At 43.6% G+C, this 19,785-nt stretch overlaps 1 protein-coding gene across 7 annotated transcripts in view; it reads right to left on the reverse strand.

The window, feature by feature from the left end:
- Nucleotides 1–19,785, reverse strand: part of PPP6R2 (protein phosphatase 6 regulatory subunit 2) — an 84,388-nt gene that overhangs the window by 54,466 nt on the left and 10,137 nt on the right. For 6 of the 7 annotated variants that reach the window (XM_030855488.2, XM_060306103.2, XM_030855494.3 and 3 more), the window contains exons 2-3: nt 11,963–12,089; nt 7,928–8,041 (exon numbers count right to left, since the gene is read on the reverse strand). The gene's annotated coding sequence lies outside the window, so the exon portion shown is untranslated. The remainder of the gene's footprint in view (nt 1–7,927; nt 8,042–11,962; nt 12,090–19,785) is intronic. The other variant, XM_030855491.2, reaches the window with a different exon arrangement.

Genomic DNA, 19,785 nt, shown 5'->3' on the forward strand with positions numbered 1-19,785 from the left:
TAAATAAAATTAAATTCCAAAAAAATTTGCTTTGAGGATATATATAGTACGTACATTCGGGGCTGATTCTCCTTTTAAAGAGATATTTAATACAGTCTTTAGATGTACTAATGTATTTCATGCTATGGGGTTCTGTCTGCTTAGCATTTGCCCATTTTTTAAAATAAAAACATTTTGCATTATTCAAACCAGAAAATAAACAATAGTTCAAAAACAAACAAACAAAAAAAGAATCCGCCTGCCAATGCAGGGGACACGGGTTCGAGCCCTGGTCCGGGAAGATCCCACATGCCATGGAGCAACTAAGCCCGTGTGCCACAACCACTGAGCCTGTGCTCTACAGCCTGTAAGCCACAACTACCGAGCCCGCGTCCTGCAACTACTGAAGCCCGCGCACCTAGAGCCCGTGTTCCATGACAAGAGAAGCCACTGCAATGAGAAGCACGCGCACTGCAAGGAAAAGTGGCCCCCGCTCACTGCAACTAGAGAAAGCCTGTGTGCAGGAACGAAAACCTAACGCAGCCAAAAATAAAATAAATAAATATTTTTTTTAAAAGTAAAGCTTTATTAAAAAAAACAAAAAAAACAACATACTGTATACAACAACAGACAGAGAGAAAGAAATCAGTAAAACAAATAATTAAGGCTAAATAATTACTGATGAAAAGCTATGAAGCTAAGTGCAAGATTCAGAAAGAATCCATAAATTGGAGAGGCTTATTATAAAATAATCTGTAATTTAAAATCTAAAGGATTTCAGTAACATCAACAAAAAACAGCCTGGCCCAGTGCCCCCCTTCTGCCTCTCCATCAGGAGCCTGACCTCAGTCTTCACACATATCCCACCAGCTTTCCTCACAGTGGCAGCAAACCTCCACCTTACCACTCCCATCCAGAATCCCTGTTCTACTGCTATTAACAAGCTTTGTGTTATCTAGTAATGTGATGAGGAATCCTAATATATCCTTAAATCACTAATCAAATTTTTAAATAAAATAGAATGGAGGTCAGAATTCTGTGGCATGTCAATCAGGAGAGGAGCATGCTAATGTAGCTGTCTTATTGAAGGAAAGCGGAGATACTGTTAAGCTTGAAAAGTCAGAGAAGAAATACCTGGGACTTTCCTGGTGGTCCAGTAGGTAAGACTCCGCGCTCCCAATGTAGGGAGCCTGGGTTCGATCCCTGATTGGGGAACTAGATCCCACATGCATGATGCAACTAAGAGTTTGCATGTGGAACTGCCCTGGTGGCACAGTGATTAAGAATCTGCCTGCCAATGCAGGGGACATGGGTTTGAGCCCTGGTCCGGGAAGATCCCGCATGCTGCGGAGCAACTAAGCCCATGCACCCACAACCACTGAAGTCTGCGTGCCTAGAGCCCATGCTCCGCAACAAGAGAAGTCACCGCAATGAGAAGCCCACGCACCACAACGAAGAGTAGCCCCTGCTCGCTGCAACTAGAGAAAGCCCATGCACAGCAACAAAAGACCCAACGCAGACAAAAATAAATAAATAAATAACCATTATTAAAATTAAAAAAAAGAGTTCGCATGCCACAACTAAGAAGTCAGCATGCCACAACTAAAGATCCCGCATGCCGCCATGAAGCGCCTGTGTGCCACAACTAAGACACAACGCAGCCAAAATAAATAAATAAATACATATTTAAAAAAAAAAAAAGAAGAAAAAATACCCATGACAAAAGATCTTAAGTTCAGGGAGGTCACACACACACAAAAAAATTAGAATGTGTAATTTTAATCTGCCGTAAAACAAAAACAAAACAATCTATCCAACGGAAAACAGGAAAGGAGAAATAAAAGCAAAAGTATTAGTAAATGAAAATGTGAAATAAAATGGAGCAATTAGTACTAATACACAACACTGTAAATCAACTATACTTCAATAAAAATAAATTTTAAAAAATAAATTAGTACTAATATAATAATTTCAACAACTGAATATGGGATAAACTAATCAATGCAAAAGAGTTTTCTCAGATTTAATTTTTAAAAAACAATATCCAACAAAAGACACACTTTAAAAAAACTGAAAAAGGTAGAAATGAAAAGACTGAAAAACATACACAAGGCAAATGTGAACCAAAATAAATTTGAGCCACAATCTTTACGTCTGACAAACTAAAAGTTAAGATAAAGTGAGATGCAAAGAATGTTATAAACAAGTAAAAGGGACAATAGGACAAGAATATATAACCATCACAAAGACAGAGGCATTTTATAGTATTGTTCAACTTCTATAAACTTTATTGCAACAACTGAGAGAAATCCATATATGAAAAATGCCTTGGCCCTGGGCATTTATTCTAGAGAAATAAAAAGTCAAAAACTGGAATTGGTCCAGATGGTCCTTGACACAGGAACGCTAAAGTGTGGTCCATCCATACCATGGAATATGACTCAGCAACCAAAAGGAACAAACTACTGATACGTGCAACAACTTGGATGAGTCTCTACGGCAGCAGTCCCCAACCTTTTTGGCACCAGGAACCAGTTTCGTGGAAGACAATTTTTCCACGGATTGTGGGGGGGTTGGTTCAGGCAGTAATGCGAGCAATGGGGAGCGGCGGGAAGCAGCAGATGAAGCTTCGTTCACTCGCCCGCTGCCACTCACCTCCTGCTGTGTGGCCCGGTTCCTAACATGCCATGGACCAGTACCTGTCCGCAGCCTGGGGTTTGGAGACCCCTGCTCTAGAGAATTATTGCTGAGCAAAAAAAGCCAATCCTGGGGACTTCCGTCGTGGTCCAGTGGGTAAGACTCCTCACTCCCAATGCAGGGGGCATGGGCTTGATCCCTGGTCAGGGAACCAGATCCTGCATGCACGCCGGAACTGAGAAGTCCACATGCTGCAACTAAGAAGTCTGCATGCCGCAACTAAGAAGCCCACTTGCCTCAACTAAACATGCCGCAACAAAGATCCCTTGTGTCACAACTAAGACCCGGCACAGCCAAAATAGATAAATAAACTTTTTGTTTTTTAAAAAAAGCCAATCCCCAAAGATTACATACTGTATGATTTCATTTATATATAACATTTTTGAAATGAAAAATTTTAGAAATGGAGGACAAATTAGTGGCATGAGAAGCAGGTAGGTGGAGAGAGGGAAATTAGTGTGGTCGTAAAAGTACAACAATAGAATCCTCGTGGCTTTGGAACTGTTCAGCATTTTGTCTTTGATGGTGGATACACAGCCACACAGATGACAAACTATAGAACTAAACACCTGCACAGACAATACAAATACAACTCAGGAAGTATGAGTAAGATCAGCGGACTGTATCAATGTCAATTCCTGGTTGTGATTTTTCTACTATAACTCTGCCAAATATTACCACTGAGGGAAACTGGACAAAGGGTACAAGGGATATATCTATGTATTATTTCTTACAGCTGCAATGTTAAAAAGGTGAATAATATTAATAACCTCAAGCTATAAAAGAGACACAAAATTCTACACCCAAAGGACAGAGAATACAAATTCTTTTTGAAAACACCATGTAACATTTAAAAATATAAACCACATATTAAACCAATAAAGGAAGCCTCAACAGACTCCAAAAGACCACTATCTTGCAGACTGTGTTCCCCAAACAATAAAGCATAGTAATTAATATATCAAGGATAGTTTTTAAAAATCAGTGACAAGCTGATCCTAAAATCCATATGGAAATGCAAGTGGTCCAGAACACACAAAACAATCTTGAAAAGGAACAATGCTGGAGGACTCATTCTTCCTGATTTCAAAATTTACTACGAAGTTCCAGTGAACAATACAATGTGGTACAGGCCTAAGGAACAACATGTAGATTGATGGAATAGAATTGAGACAAGAAGTAAACACTCATGGGCTTCCCTGGTGGCGCAGTGGTTAAGAATCCGCCTGCCAGTGCAGGAGACACGGGTTCGAGCCCTGGTCCGGGAAGATCCCACATGCCGCGGAGCCACTAAGCCCGTGTGTCACAAATACTGAACCTGCGCTCTAGAGCCCCCGAGCCACAACTACTGAGCTCATGTGCCACAACTACTGAAACCCGCGCACCCTAGAGCCCGTGCTCTGCAACAAGAGAAGCCACCACAATGAGAAGCCTGCGCACCGCAACGAAGAGTAACCCCCGCTCACCACAACTAGAGAAAGCCCGTGCGCAGCAACGAAGACCCAATGCAACCAAAAATAAGTTAATTAATTGAAAAATAAATAAACAAACACTCAGATTTACAGTCAACTGATTTTTGACAAGGGTGAAAAAATAATTCAATGGGGGTTAGAACAGTGTTTTCAATATATGATGCTGGAACAACTAGATATCTGCATGCGAAAGAATAAATGCAGACCCTTACTTATACACTGTATACAAAGATTTACCAACATTGATCAAAGACCTAAATTTAAGTGCTAAAACTATAAAACTCTTAGAAGAAAAAATCATGTATTTGCCGATGGTTTCTTAGATATGACACCAAAAGCAACAATAGAAAATATAACTTGGACTTCCTCAAAAATAGTTTTGCACTTCAAATGACACCTTTAAGAAAGTGTAAAGACAACCCACACCATGGGAGAACGTTTTCACAAAAGAAAATTTTTGCAAATCATATATCTAAAAAAGGACTTGTACCTAGAATATATAAAAAACTCTTACAACTCAATAATAAAAAGACAAATTTTAGAACAAGTAAAGGATCTGGGCTTCCCTGGGGGCACAGTGGCTAAGAATCTGCCTGCTAATGCAGGGAACACGGGTTTGAGCCCTGGTCTGGGAAGATCCCACATGCCACAGAGCAACTAAGCCCGTGCGCCACAACTACTGAGCCTGAGCTCTAGAGCCTGTAAGCCACAACTACTGAGTCCACGTGCCACAACTACGGAAGCCTGCGTGCCTAGAGCCCGTGCTCTGCAACAAGAGAAGCCATGACAATGCGAAGCCCGCGCACTGCAACAAAAAGTAGCCCCCGCTCACCGCAACTAGAAAAAGCCCGCACACAGCAACGAAGACCCAACACAGCCAAAAATTAATTAATTAAGGAAAAAATGAGTCAAGGATCTGAATAGACATTTCTCCAAAGAAAATATCCAAATGGACAAAAAGCACACAAAAAAATGCTCGGTACCATTAGCCATCTGGGAAATGCAAGTCAAAACCACAATGAAGGGACTTCCCTGGTGGTGCAGTGGTTAAGAATCCACCTGCCAATGCAGGGGACAGAGGTTCAATCCCTGGTCCAGGAAAATCCCATATGCCACGGAGCAACTAAGCCCATGTGCCACAACTACTGAGCCTGTGCTCTAGAGCCTGCAAGCCACAACTACTGAGCCCGTGAGCCACAACTACTGAAGCCTGCATGTCTAGAGCCTGTGCTCCACAAGAGAAGCCACCGCAATGAGAAGCACGCGCACTGCAACGAAAGAGTGGCCCCCGCTCACCGCAACTAGAGAAAGCCCACACACAGCAACGAAGGTCCAACGTAGACAAAAATAATAAAATAAATTAAATTTTTAAAAAATGTGGTCTATCCATACAATGGAATGTTATTCAGTAATAAGAAAGAATGAAGTACTGATAGGCCCCCATGTAGCCTGGTTGGTTTCACCGCAGCAGCACCGAGGCGGCCTCCATGCGCCGAGCGCCCACACTATGCTGCTCTGCGTGATGCCAGCACTGCACACCAGGCCTGGGTCTGCACACACCAGCCCACAGGCCGCAGGTTCCTTCATGGTGGGGATGGTCATACATCTTATGTGTTCCACAAGACAGCACCGGAGCACACACAGAACAAATCTTGACCAACAAATAAAACCAAAATTTCACCCAAATAATCATCATCATGCTACTCACTCATTCATACCTTTTATAGTCTGAAAGAATAAACTAAGTTAACATCTACTTATTTACCCCTAAATCATAAAAGAGAAAGTCTAGGCGGGATTTCCACCCTGTAAAAAAGAGTAAGACACTCAAGGGCCTCTGAGAACCCATCCCATCTGCAGAATCTGGTGCCCCAACTTATCTACCCCAGGGTCTGTGTGCTAAAGTCAGCCCAGCTCAACGTTCCAAGACACGGGGATTTCACAGGCTGGTTAAGTTCTTTTCTTTTTTTTTTTTCCCAATAAATTTATTTATTTATTTATTTTATCTTTGGCTGCATTGGGTCTTTGTTGCTGCACGCAGGCTTTCTCTAGTTGCGGTGAGCGGGGGCTACTCTTCGTTGCAGTGCACAGGCTTCTCATTGTGGTGGCTTTTCTCGTTGCGGAGCACGGGCTCTAGGTGCGCGGGCTTCAATAGTTGTGGCACACGGGCTTAATTGCTCCATGGCATGTGGGATCTTCCCGGACCAGGGACTGAACCCATGTCGCTTGCACTGGCAGGCAGATTCTTAACCACTGCGCCACCAGGGAAGCCCCAAGTTCTTTTCTTTTAATTTAGAAAACTAACAGGGTTGCCAACTTTTTCACTCTCCCAAGCCAGGAGGAGGGAGGGAGGGAAAGAGAGAGAAAGAAAAGCAGACACAAAGGGGCTTCCCAAAAATAAATAAATTAATTAAATTAAATTTTAAAAAAAGGAGGAAAGAATAAACTGTCATCTACAGTCACCTTCAATTCAAACAACAATGGCTTTTCCAATATCAAAAGAAGAAACCCATAATATCAGGATTGAGGATTATGTCTTACTTTAAAAAAATACAGTTTTAAGAAAAGCTCACCTTTGCTCATCTCACCAATATTACATACAGACCAGCATCTGAGAACCTCTATTTACATTACCATTGACACCTGAAATAAAAATAGGTTACTCTCAAAGTCATTCACTTAGATTGACTGTGTGCCTCACTAGCTCACACCTAGGCCATTAAACCAAAAATCTCTTGTGTAGCAACATTTCTGTGCTTCCGTGCATTTTAAGAAATACGTAATCTCATCAGTGGCATCCCTTAAAGAGTTCATAGCAATGGTATTGGTTTAGGCGCAGCTAATTTCACTGCCTAAGGAACTGGTTTAAACTGGTTCTAGAACTGTTACTCAGGTAATACTGCATAGTTCTTTTCCAAACGTTTCAAGATGACTTTACTTTCTTTTTTAATATTTACTTATTTATTCATTCATTCATTCATTTTTGGCTGCGTTGGATCTTAGTTCCGGCACTCAGGACTTTTCGTTGCGGCGAGCAGGCTACACTCTGGTTGTGGCGTGTGGGCTTAGTTGCCCCGCAGCATGTGGAATCTTAGTTCCCCAACCAGGGATCGAACCCGTGTTCCCTGCATTGGAAGGCGGATTCTTATCCACTGGACCACCAGGGAAGTCCCTTCCAAACGTTTCTTGTATCCCAACAACTATGCACTACTCTCCAAAAAGATGCTAGCATCCTCTTAATTGGCCCTCACCTACAGGAAGGCTAATTTTCCTTCCCTAGATGACCCAGAGGCCCGCCACTGACAGCGCATCTTTAGAACAAGCTACTGGCTCACAGAACCGGCGTGTTGACTTGAGACGTCTCTGGTTATATGTGAGATGCAACACAGCACAAGGATTCCCATCACATCCTGACAACAGCCTCCACAGTCTGTCTGGAATGCCAAGCAAAGTATTACCAGCATCTTCTAGACTCTTATCCAACAGCCAAATGAGAGGAACTTCAAGTTCCTCTTGAACTACCTCTTCATTTACTTCTTCTGGTTAGTATAACCATCGGACACAAGGCAGCTTCCAGAGAAATGCTGTCCATACGATCATGCAGGTCCTTGGACAGAGCCCTTCAGAAAAGAACATTCTGCAGTAGAGACTGTTGCTAAGAGAAAATGAGAATCTGAAATGCAGCCTATACCTGTCTGACCAATTGCTTTTTAAAAGTTTCACAACCGAGGTCCTGGCTCTGCTGTGTGACGTGACCTCTTGTGCCCTGGCGTCCTCACCTGTAAACGGGGGACCAGGAGCGCCGTCCACGTAGAGCTGCTGTGAGGCTGAACTGAGCTACCCCATGAGGAGCCCAGAACAGGGGCTGGCACACTTTCTCCTCAGTCTCCTGACTGCAAAGGAGAGAAGGAAACAGAGACAAGGTCACCTTGCCACAGAGCACGGGCTCACTTGCTCATGGGAGCTGACCGTGAGCCTCTCCCAGTGCCACCTTCAAGTGGCATCACACTGGTAGCTCACGTTGGACATGACAGAAGCATTAGCACTGTAGAAATCGACAAATGCTACAAGCCAGGAGGTTTTTGTGCTTTTGTTTGGTTTTTGGTTTTGACTTTAAAAAATTTTTTTTATTATTATTTTTATTTTTGGCTGCATTGGATCTTCCTTTCTGCGCACAGGCTTTCTCCAGTTGCAGCGAGCGGGGGCTACTCTTCATTGCGGTGCGCAGGCTTCTCAACCTGGTAGTTTCTCTTGTTGTGCAGCACGGGCTCTAGGCACGTGGGCTTCAGTGGTTGCAGCACGTGAGCTCAGTAGTTGCAGCACTCGAGCACTAGAGCATGTGGGCTTCAGTAATTGCGGCACGCGGGCTCTAGAGCGCAGGCTCAGTGGTTGTGGCTCACAGGCTTAGTTGCTCTGGGGCATGTGGGATCTTCCTGGACCAGGGATAAAACCCGTGTCCCCCACACTGGCAGGCGGACTCTTAACCACTGTACCACCATGGAAGCCCCGTGGCCAGGAGGTTTTTGACTCTCCCAGAGAGCCAGATATTAAACATTTACCAACACACCACTGGAATTCTATTGGTCTGGAAAAAAGCGACAATGTGAATCCATGGAGAGCAGCGGATACTTGCACAATCAGTCAAACAACAAACAAGACCATGTCTATACTGGGCACAGTCCACTGGGGGTGGCGGCGGGGGTGGGGACCAAAAAGAAGGGGGTGGGGTGGGAGGAACAGGTGAATAAAAATCTAAAATCAGAAGTGAAAAGAATAGCCACAGGACGCCCCTGGTGGCGCAGTGGTTAAGAATCCACCTGCTAATGCAGGGGACATGGCAGAGCAACTAAGTCCGTGTGCCACAACTACTGAGCCCACGTGCCGCAACTACTGAAGCCTGTGCACCTAGAGCCCATGCTCTACAACAAGAGAAGCCACTGCAATGAGAAGCCCACACACCACAACGAAGAGTAGCGCCCGCTCTCCGCAACTAGAGAAAACCCGTGCGCAGCAATGAAGACCTGTGCAGCCAAAAATAAATAAACAAATATATTTAAAATAAGTAAATAAAAATAAAGAGTATGCTTATTTAATAGTCTGTTTCTTTTTTTAAAATACTTATTTATTTACTATTTATTTTTGGCTGCACCGGGTCTTAGTTGCTGCGCGAGAGATATTTAGTTGCAGCATGCGGACTTCTTAGTTGTGGCATGCAGACTTCTTAGTTGCGGCATGCAAACTCTTAGTTGCAGCATGCATGTGGGACCTTGTTCCCCGACGAGGGATCAGAACCTGGGCCCCCCTGCACTGGGAGCGTGGAGTCCTACCACTGGACCACCGGGGAAGTCCCAATAGTCTGTTTCTGATAATCCCCAAATCTAAAATCTTGGGAGGGTTGTTTCTACTGGTTTTCGTGCATGGTGCCTTATTCCCTTGTGTGCTTGTCCAGTTTTGTCTGTGTGCTAATCAACATCCTTAAAAAATAGTCATAGGTGTTTTCTGCATTTTAGGATGATGGTAACTTCCTCCAGAGAGGTTTTATGTTTGGTCCCATTGCTGCCTGAAGGCATTACCAAACCAGAAAACCTTAAATTCATGCTTCATTTCCCTGAGCTACGAAGTAATATGAACCTGGGCTACAAATCCTCCCAAAGGCCGATCCATAGCCATAACTCTCCCCCTTTTCTCCTGCTACATTTAGTAAAAAGCTGGGGGCAAAGATGGAGTTAGGCAGGTACGCTTCTAGCTCACCCTGCCTCTGAGGGTACAGACTTTCAGAGCCCATTTAATATGAGGAGGGCCCCCTTTAGGTTCTCTACCTTGAGAGGACTTCACTTCAGAGGCCGGCAAGGACTCAGAAATCAAAGCCCCACTTTGTCCAAATCAGCAAATGTCCTTAAGGCAAAGGCAGATTCCATCCTATGGTGTTTAAATTACCTTTCTGGGTTCTTCCTTTGTTATATTTTGGTTTAAAACTTCCTTGCAATATTGTCAGTCTTTCTGATTTTTTTCTTTTCTTTTTTTTTTTCTCTTTGGCTGCACTGGGTCTTCGTTACTGCGTGCAGGCTTTTCTCTAATTGCGGAGAGCGGGGGCTACTCTTCGTTGCAGTGCACGGGCTTTTTATTGCAGCGGCTTCTCCTCTTGTGGAGCACGGGCTCTAGGCGCTCGAGCTTCAATACTTGTAGCTCACGGGCTCTAGAGCACAGGCTCAGTAGTTGCGGCACCCAGGCTCAGCTGCTCCATGGCATGTGGAATCTTCCAAAACCAGGGCTCAAACCCGTGTCCCCTGCATCGGTAGGCGGATTCCCAACCACTGCGCCACCAGGGAAGCCCTTGATTTTTTTTTTTAATCCAACAATTTTAATTGTTTTCCACAGGGTGGGGGATGGGAGGATAGCAGGTAGTCCAAATAATCTAGCCTAACAATTACCAAATACATAAAAACACTGATGTTTTTCTGTAAAATATACCTGATACACAATTCTGTACTGAAGTTTATATTCTCTCATCACTTTGAGGACTTACTCCACTCTCTAGTGGCCTCTATTCATGCTAATGAGACATCCGTTGCCAACCTAACAGACACTCCTTTGTAGGTAATCTCTCTTTTGCCTCTGGCTTAAGGTCTTTTTGTCTTTTTCAGTGTATGGGTGTGGGTTTCCTTTTCCTTATACGGTTTAGGACATAGTGTGCTTCCTAAAGCTACAGATTTCTCTCTTAGTTTCTGAAAAGCCAACACTATTAACACTTTGAATAGCGCCTCTCCTCCTTCTCCCCACCTTTCCATCCTGGGATTCCAACTACACAGTCACAGCACACTTTTATCCTACCCTCCACTTCTCTAGTCTCACTTTCCATCTCCCATCTCTCAATGCTGCACACTGGATAAGTTCTTCAGGTATATATTCCAGTTCACTAATTCTGCCTTCAGCCATGTTTAATTTATTTAATTCACATATATTGTTTTTAATTTCAACTTATTTTTCATTTCTGAAAGTTCTACTTGGAATCATTTTGATACCTTGGTTTTCGTTACTAATTTTTATTCTATTTTGTATTTCTTCAAAAATTTCATACATTATTATATATACTGCATCTGATTATCCAATACCTGCAGACCTTGGGGTATCTAACCTGCCAACTCCTCACAATGGTGTGTGTCCTGAATATAGAATGAAGCTTGCTTAAACATAATCTACAGAAATCCCGAGGGCCTACACTGAGTATGCTTTGCTCTGAAAAGGATTTATCTTCTCTTCAGCAAGGGGCAAAAGAGTGCTATCATAATACTCACTGTTTCTTTTCTTTTCTTTTTCTCTTTTGGCTTTTGAAGAGTTAGCTTAATTTTTAAGCACCGAAGTGCTCCCAGGAAGTTGCACCTACTGTAATTTATCCAGCATCTAATCAGATTGCAATGGGCAAACCTTTTAGGGGCAGCTACTACAGCTGGAGGCACAAGCCCCTCCCCCCCTTTTCAGCTTCTACTTGGAATGTGTTCTGATGGCGGCCATGACACATATAAGCCTATCTCACCTATTCCCCACGGGTGAGACACGGCATGTTCCTCACTACATATGCATGACTGTCCCTGTTTTATTTGGATTACCCTGTGGCTTGGAGAGACCAAGTAACTTTTCCACAACACAGCATCTCAAAACCAGACACAGGAGGGTCAAGAATCCCTAAAAGTCAGGACACTATATGCACATCTTCAAAACTAAAATTCGTGCTGTCATCCATCTTCGAATGTCCCCTTATACAGTATATTTGCATAAATTACACAATAAAACAGAATCAAAAACAATTATCTTACCTTCTGGGGAAACTCCTTGTTTAAATTTTGTATTTAGGCAAAATATAAAAACATTTGGGATTTTCTCTTGGAGTATATGCAACTTTAAGAAAAATTTTTTCATTCAGTAGACTTATAATCTCCTCACCTGAAAAATAAGAGGAAAAAAACTTATTTTAAGTTCTACTTCTGTAAAGTTAACTCACCAAAGTGATAGGGAAAAGGAAAACAAAATCATTAGCTTTACTCAGTATTTAAATTATCAGAACATTTCATGATTAAGGATCTAAAAACTCCCTTGTCCATGCCTGTTCTACAGACATTGGTACCAATGATACACACCCACTTTAAATCTGGTTAACTAACTCAATGGTTGGAATTTAAGGACATGAGAAGGACCTCTGTGAAGTTGTCTAGTTTCATGCCTACACACTATAACTATCAAGAGACACATATCCCGGTCACAAGATGACTGGACGGCTCACTGATGATCCATCACAACTTCTAGAAGAAAAGTGCTCCAAAGTGCTCCAGGTGTGATCCCTAACACCATTTCCAAATAACGTGACTAGCACTCCTTGGCGAAAGGACTGACTTCAAGGCATGCAACAAAAACACAGACCAGGGGGCTTCCCTGATGGCGCAGTGGTTAAGAATCTGCCTGCCAATGCAGGGGACACGGGTTCGAGCCCTGGCCCGGGAAGATCCCACATGCCGCAGAGCAACTAAGCCCATGCACCACAACTACTGAAGCCCACGCGCCTAGAGCCCGTGCTCTGCAACAAGAGAAGCCACCGCAATGAGAAGCCTACGCGCCAAAACGAAGAGCAGCCCCAGCTCACCACAACTAGAGAAAACCTGCGTGCAGCAACGAAGAACCAACGCAGACAAAAAAATTAAAAAATTAAATAAATAAATTTATTTTAAAAAAAACAACACAGACCAGCAGAGCACAGGACTGTTCGTTCTGTATTTGCATGGAAGTCATGATTTTACCTTTTTCTAAAAAAATTAATTTTCTTTTAATTTATTTTTTTGGCTGCATTGGGTCTTCGTTGCTGTGCGCGGGCTTTCTCTAGTTGCGGCGAGTGGGGGCTACTCTTCGCTGCGGTGCGCGGGCTTCTCATTGCAGTTGGCTTCTCGTTGCGGAGCACGGGCTCTAGGCGTGCAGGCTTCAGCAGTTGTGGTTTGCAGGCTCTAGAGCGCAGGCTCAGCAGTTGTGGCGCACGGGCTAAGCTGCTCCGTGGCATGTGGGATCTTCCCGGACCAGGGCTCGAACCCGTGTCCCCTGCACTGGCAGGTGGATTCTTAACCACTGTGCCACCAGGGAAGCCCAATGATTTTACCTTTTGAAAATTATACTTTAGCAATAGGAGGGGTGACTGTTCTAGAATATAAGAGCCCTAAGAGACCTAATCATCAAATATAATATTTAGATCTTGTTTGGGTCCAATTAAAATGAATCAACTCGAAGAGTATATTTTTGAAGCTATTGGGGAAATCTGAATATGGACTGGTATAAGATGGTATTAAGGCATTACTGTAAATCTCTTAGTTGTAAAAGTGACATGACCACTATGTTTTTAAAAATAAAAACTTCGCTTATCTGTTAGAGAGAAAAAGTGAAGTATTCATGGATGAAATGACATTATTTCTTGGATTTACTTTTAAAACACTCCACCGAAACACAAGAACCAAACAAATTTTAAAAGTGTGAGAGAGATATTACTCAGCCATAAAAAGAAACGAAATTGAGTTATCTGTAGTGAGGTGGATGGACCTAGAGTCTGTCATACAGAGTGAAGTAAGTCAGAAAGAGAAAAACAAATACCACATACTAACACATATATATGGAATCTAAAAAGAAAAATGGTTCTGAAGAACCTAGGGGCAGGGCAGGAATAAAGACACAGACATAGAGAATGGACTTAAGGATATGGGGAGGGGGAAGGGTAAGCTGGGACGAAGTTAGAGAATGGCACTGACATATATACACTACCAAACGTAAAATAGATAGCTACTGGGAAGCAGCTGCATGGCACGGGGAGATAATAAGCTCAGTGCTTTGTAACCACCTAGAGGGGTGGGATAAGGAGGGTGAGAGGGAGATGCAAGAGGGAGGGGATGTGGGGATATGACGCAAGAGGGAGGGGATGTGGGGATATACGTATGCATATAGCTGATTCACTTTATTATACAGCAGAAACTAACACAACACTGTAAAGCAATTATACTCCAATAATGATGTTTTTTAAAAAAATAGACAGTTCACAACATTAAAAAAAAAGTGTGAGAGAAAAAGGGACAGATTAAAAAATAATAATAATAACTGGCAAAGTACCAATCACTGATAAAGCTGGGAGATGAGTACGTGGGTGTTCATTATGTTTTCTGTACATTTGTGTATTTTAAAATTTCATATAAAAGTCAAGCAAAAAAAAAGGCACTCGAAGTTGTGCTACTAAGCCAGGAATAAGTCAGTGTTATCTCCTAAAATAGGAAAATCTTTTTACATCTGTGAAACGGAACAAAGGAAACTTCCTTTACAATAGAGTCAGGAGGCCAGAAGGGGAGCCCTCACCCACTGCTACTCAGCCTCAACCACAGACCCCCATGGAGGAAGGTTTCCCATTTGCCCAGCAACTCAGCCAGTGAGAAACCATCACCACCCTGAACTCTCACTTTCCTCCAATGGACTTTTGTTCAAAAGAGCCCCTCCCAACTTCCTCCTTTTTCTCTACAAAGTAACCTTCCTCTGCTTTGTTCGTGAGACCTGCCTATGGCTTTTGCTATTGCTTGCTTGTGCTGAATTGCAACTCTCTGCTATTCCCAAAGAAACCCATTTTGCTGGTAAAATAACTGGCTGTTTTACTTTTAAAGTTGGCACATCTAACATTTCAAAATTATTAAGCTAAATAATTCAAAATTGGCTTTTCAGCACTTTATACACAGTTTCAAAATAAGGAAGTATCTCTGTAAGGGCCCTAAGACCTCTACATTCTGACTTTGAACCAGTGCTTCTATAACATACATGTTCTTAACCAATTCTACTTAGTCTGAGCTGGAGGAAACCCGAAGCAGCCGGGACATCACGGCGGACACGCAGCCAGGGAATGAGTGACACCTTCTCCTCAGCGGGCACAAATTCTGAGCATCCTCCCCGTGCTTGCACTCCCTGGCAGCGTCACCCTCTCCCACGTCCTCCCACTGCAGGTACGAGCGTTCTGTCACCAGTGTCCTCCAGCCCAGACCCCGCGGGTTCTTCTTCTCAGCAGGCCCTCAGGATCTCATTCTGTAGCCTGGTTCTCCTGTGACACCTTTCTCCCAAGCCCTATCCCCACCTCCTTCCCTAAATACATGAATTCCCTTCATGTCCACCCAGGTAAGGCCACCTCTGCTCTCCCACCCAGGCATCCCGAACTAGAAAGGGGTCAGCATTCTCATAGGTCCCATCACTATCTTCTATGCTTCCTAATACCTTCATTCAAATACCTGTTTTTGATACTTTTGCTTCTGGCCAAGACGAAATAACAGGGACGAGATTTACAAATGAAATGGTTTTCAAGACACTGGCTATCCTGCAGTGACGAACAGTGATCCCTGACAGGAGGGAAACAAGAGGAGCCCTTTAACTGCCCAGCCTCCTGCCTGACAAGTAGTTCTGGGTAACAGCAGAGACACCAGGTGGGGTCCAGCAGTCCCCCGAGGCGAAGAAACAGCACTGGGAGTCCAGGAAGGCCAAGGCGCTAGAGTCCACAGGCAGAGCACTGGAAGGGACAGAGTCGTAGACAGCGCTGAGGATCTGTGGGCTCCAGCCAGGTACTGATCAACGGAAGTGTGTAAGAAAGGCATCCAAGCCAGGGATTAGTGGGAACCACCCTCCAATTTCACACGGGGCCAAGGAGAGTTACTCTTCCTCCCAGTCACAGTGGAAAATTTCCTAATTTCGGGGCATTGGACAAAGTACTCAGTAGACTTTTGCCTCAGTGGTGGGGCAAAGTGACTCAACACTGGACTCAACATTACTCTGGTCCCACCTAACAAAGCCTAAAAGCCAGACCCACAGAATCAAACTGTTTCTGAGTAATTTAACAACATTCCAGAACAAAGGTCAAGAATATTTATAGAAATACAAAAATACCCAGCATCCAACAAGATAAAAGTCACAGTGTCTTGGCATCCAATCAAAAATGACCAGACATGCAAGGAAGCAGGAAAACACAAACCATAATCAACCTAGAAAAGACACAGATGATAAAATTAATAGACAAGGACAGTTAAGCAGCTGTTGTAACCGTACTCCGTATGTTCAAAAACCTAGAGGAAATATTAGACGTGTTAGAGACATGAGAGATATACGAAGACCCAAACAGAATCATAAATATACTCTTAATCCAAAAAAAGGCAGAAAAAGAGGAAAAGGGAACAGAGGGCACACTGGAAGCCTCGACCAGGCCACGCTAAGTGGGGCCACCACTCAACACAGTCTCAGTTCTCTTTCCTCATCCCCACCCACCTCCCCAACCACACCAGCACCCACTGCTTCTTAAACATGCTGCTTCTTAAATACAGCTGACGCCTTGGCACCTGGGTCCCCTCTGCCTGGAAAACCCTTCGTCACATCTTCCTACCTGGCAAATTCCTGTCTGCTCCTCAAGTCCGAAATTCACCAAAAACCACTTCTGTCAGGTCACTGAGTCCTTCCTCAGTGCTCTCACAAGAGCACTTCCAGAGAATCAACACACTATAATTATCTAGTTTTACATATTTTTATTTATTCTGAATTATGAAAAAATTTAAAATATAAAAAGGTCCAGAGAAGAATATAACAAATATCCATGTATTGGGATTTAATAAATGTTACCATTTGCTCACATATGCCGCCTACTTTAAAAAAAAATAAATTGTTTCTAATACACTGAAGAATTGACAACCTATTCAACTCCCTTTATCCACAGAGATAATCATTAATTCGCAGTATCCATAACTTCATTCTTTTACTACTTACATAACTATAAGTAATGCATTATTTTAAGAGTATATTTAGGACCTCCCTGGTGGCACAGTAGTTAAGAATCCACCTGCCAACGCAGGGGACACAGGTTCGAGCCCTGGTCCGGGAAGATCCCACACACCACGGAGCAACTAAGCCTGTGCGCCACAACTACTGAGCCTGCGCTCCAGAGCCCACATGCCACAACTACTGAAGCCCACATGCCTAGAGCCCGTGCTCCACAACAAGAGAAGCCACCACAATGAAAAGCCCGTGCACCACAACAAAGAGTAGCCCCAGCTCGACACAACTAGAGAAAGCCCGCGTGTGGCAACGAAGACCCGATGCAGCCAAAATAAATTAATTAATTTTAAAAAATAAAAAATAAAAACAAGTATTTGGAGGTACCGGAGACCAATCAAGAACATGCAGAAACTGGAGGGAACACGATCTCTGTCAGAAGGAGAGCAAGGAGGAAAGAGGCCAGAGTTCAGGGCTACCAGCATGGCTGAAAATCAAACAGGAAAATCAGAAAAGGGAGCCCCCCCAAACCTACATTAAATTCCTCCCAAATCCTTGGCTGACTCCTAAACAGCATGTGGTGGGATGAGACACCAAGAAACCAAGCAGAAAGATAGGTCAAACTCAAAGAAATAGAGAGTAGAAAAGAGGCCAGGGGGCAGGAGGGTGCAGGGAGAGGTTGGTAAAAGGGAGCAAACATTCAGCTATAAGATGAAGAAGGTCTGAGGATCGGATATAAGAATATGGTGATTGGGCTTCCCTGGTGGCGCAGTGGTTGAGAGTCCACCTGCCGATGCAGGGGACACGGGTTCGTGCCCCGGTCCGGGAGGATCCCACATGCCGCGGAGCGGCTGGGCCCGTGAGCCATGGCCGCTGAGCCTGTGCTCCGCAACGGGAGAGGCCACAACAGTGAGAGGCCCACGTACCGCAAAAAAAAAAAAAAAAAAAGAATATGGTGACTACAGCTAACAACAATGCATTGAAATTTGCTATGACGAAGCTTAACTGTTCTCACCAAATGTATATGTGTATGTTTATATATGTAGCTCTAGCTGTGACAATTAACTAGTTAATTGTATACTTGCAACAAGTCAACACGATATACTTTAAATATCTGAAAACAGCTATGTGAGGTGAAAGACCTGAGCCAAGATTCAGCAACCGTCCAGTACAGTGGAGACAGACCCTGGAGTTTAAGTTCTGCCAAACTAGAAAGGTTGTCTATTAAAACCCCAGAAAGGCCATGCCTTAGGAGTAAAAACGATGTTCCAGAATTAAAAGCTATGCCCTAAAACTTAGTAAAAAGCCAAAACAGATCTACCCTAGAAAAGCTCCTACAGGATAGAGATCACCTTCCAGTCATTTAACAGCCTGCCCTAACAAAACTCAACACTCTTTAAGGAAAGACAGCCTAAAACAGAGTTTCTAGAGTATACTATCTACAATGTCCATTTTGCGATAAAAAATTATTACACGTTCAAAGAAGAAAAATATTACCCGGGGCTTCCCTGGTGGCGCAGTGGTTGAGAGTCCGCCTGCCGATGCAGGGGACGCGGGTTCGTGCCCCGGTCCGGGAAGATCCCGCATGCCGCGGAGCGGCTAGGCCCATGAGCCATGGCCGCTGAGCCTGCGCGTCCGGAGCCTGTGCTCCGCAACGGGAGAGGCCACAACAGTGAGAGGCCCGCGTACCGCAAAAAAAAAAAAAAAAAAAAAAAAAAAAATTACCCATGATCAAGAGAAAAAACAATCTACAGGAACCAAAAATGACCATACATTGGAACTGGCAGATGAAAATGTCAAAACAGCAATTATAAATATTTTTTAAAATTTTAGGAAAAGGGAACAGAAGAAATGAACAGGTGGAGAATATTAGCAGGGAAATGCAAACTTGAAAGAAGAACCAAAAGGAAATTCTGGAACTGAAAAATACAGTATCTGAGGGCTTCCCTGGTGGCACAGTGGTTGAGAGTCCGCCTGCCAATGCAGGGGACACGGGTTCGTGTCCCGGTCCAGGAAGATCCCACATGCCGCGGAGCGGCTGGGCCCGTGAGCCATGGCCGCTGAGCCTGCGCGTCTGGAGCCTGTGCTCCGCGACGGGAGAGGCCACAACAGCGAGGGGCCCGTGTACCGCAAAAGTAAATAAATAAATAAATACAGTATCTGAAATTAAAATGTCACTGGATGGAATAAATAACCGAATGAGCACAAAGAAAAGCAGGGGATTTGAAAACAGATGAAAAGAAAATATACAAATGTAAACAAAGAGAGAAAGAAGAATTTTGAAAATACCAACACATTCGAAACCTGTGGGACATCATCAAACAATCTAAAATAGATATCACTGGAGGGACTTCCCTGGTGGTCCAGTGGGTAAGACTCCACATGCCTAATGCAGGGGGCCCGGGTTCAATCCCTGGTTGGGGAACTAGATCCTACATGCACGCCACAACTAAGAGTTTGAATGCTGCAACTAAGAGTCCACAGGCTGCAACTAAAAAAAAAAATCCTGTGTGCTGCAACTAAGACCCAGAGCAGCCTAAATAAATAAATATTAAAATAAAATATATTTTATTTTATTGGAGTCCCGAGAGAAGACAGATGATGAGGCAAAAGAATTATTTAAGAGGCAATGGCCAAAAAGTTTCCAAAGTTGATTAAATACATCAACCCACAGACCCAAGAAAGATAAACACAAAAACAGCACACCTAGAAGATTATAGCCAAATTGAAAAGTTTTTAATAAAGAATTTATTTAATAAAAATAAATATACAGGGGGCTTCCCTGGTGGCGCAGTGGTTGAGAGTCCGCCTGCCGATGCAGGGGACATGG

This window comes from Globicephala melas, chromosome 10, assembly GCF_963455315.2.
Source record: "Globicephala melas chromosome 10, mGloMel1.2, whole genome shotgun sequence".
Taxonomy (NCBI): Eukaryota; Metazoa; Chordata; class Mammalia; order Artiodactyla; family Delphinidae; genus Globicephala; species Globicephala melas.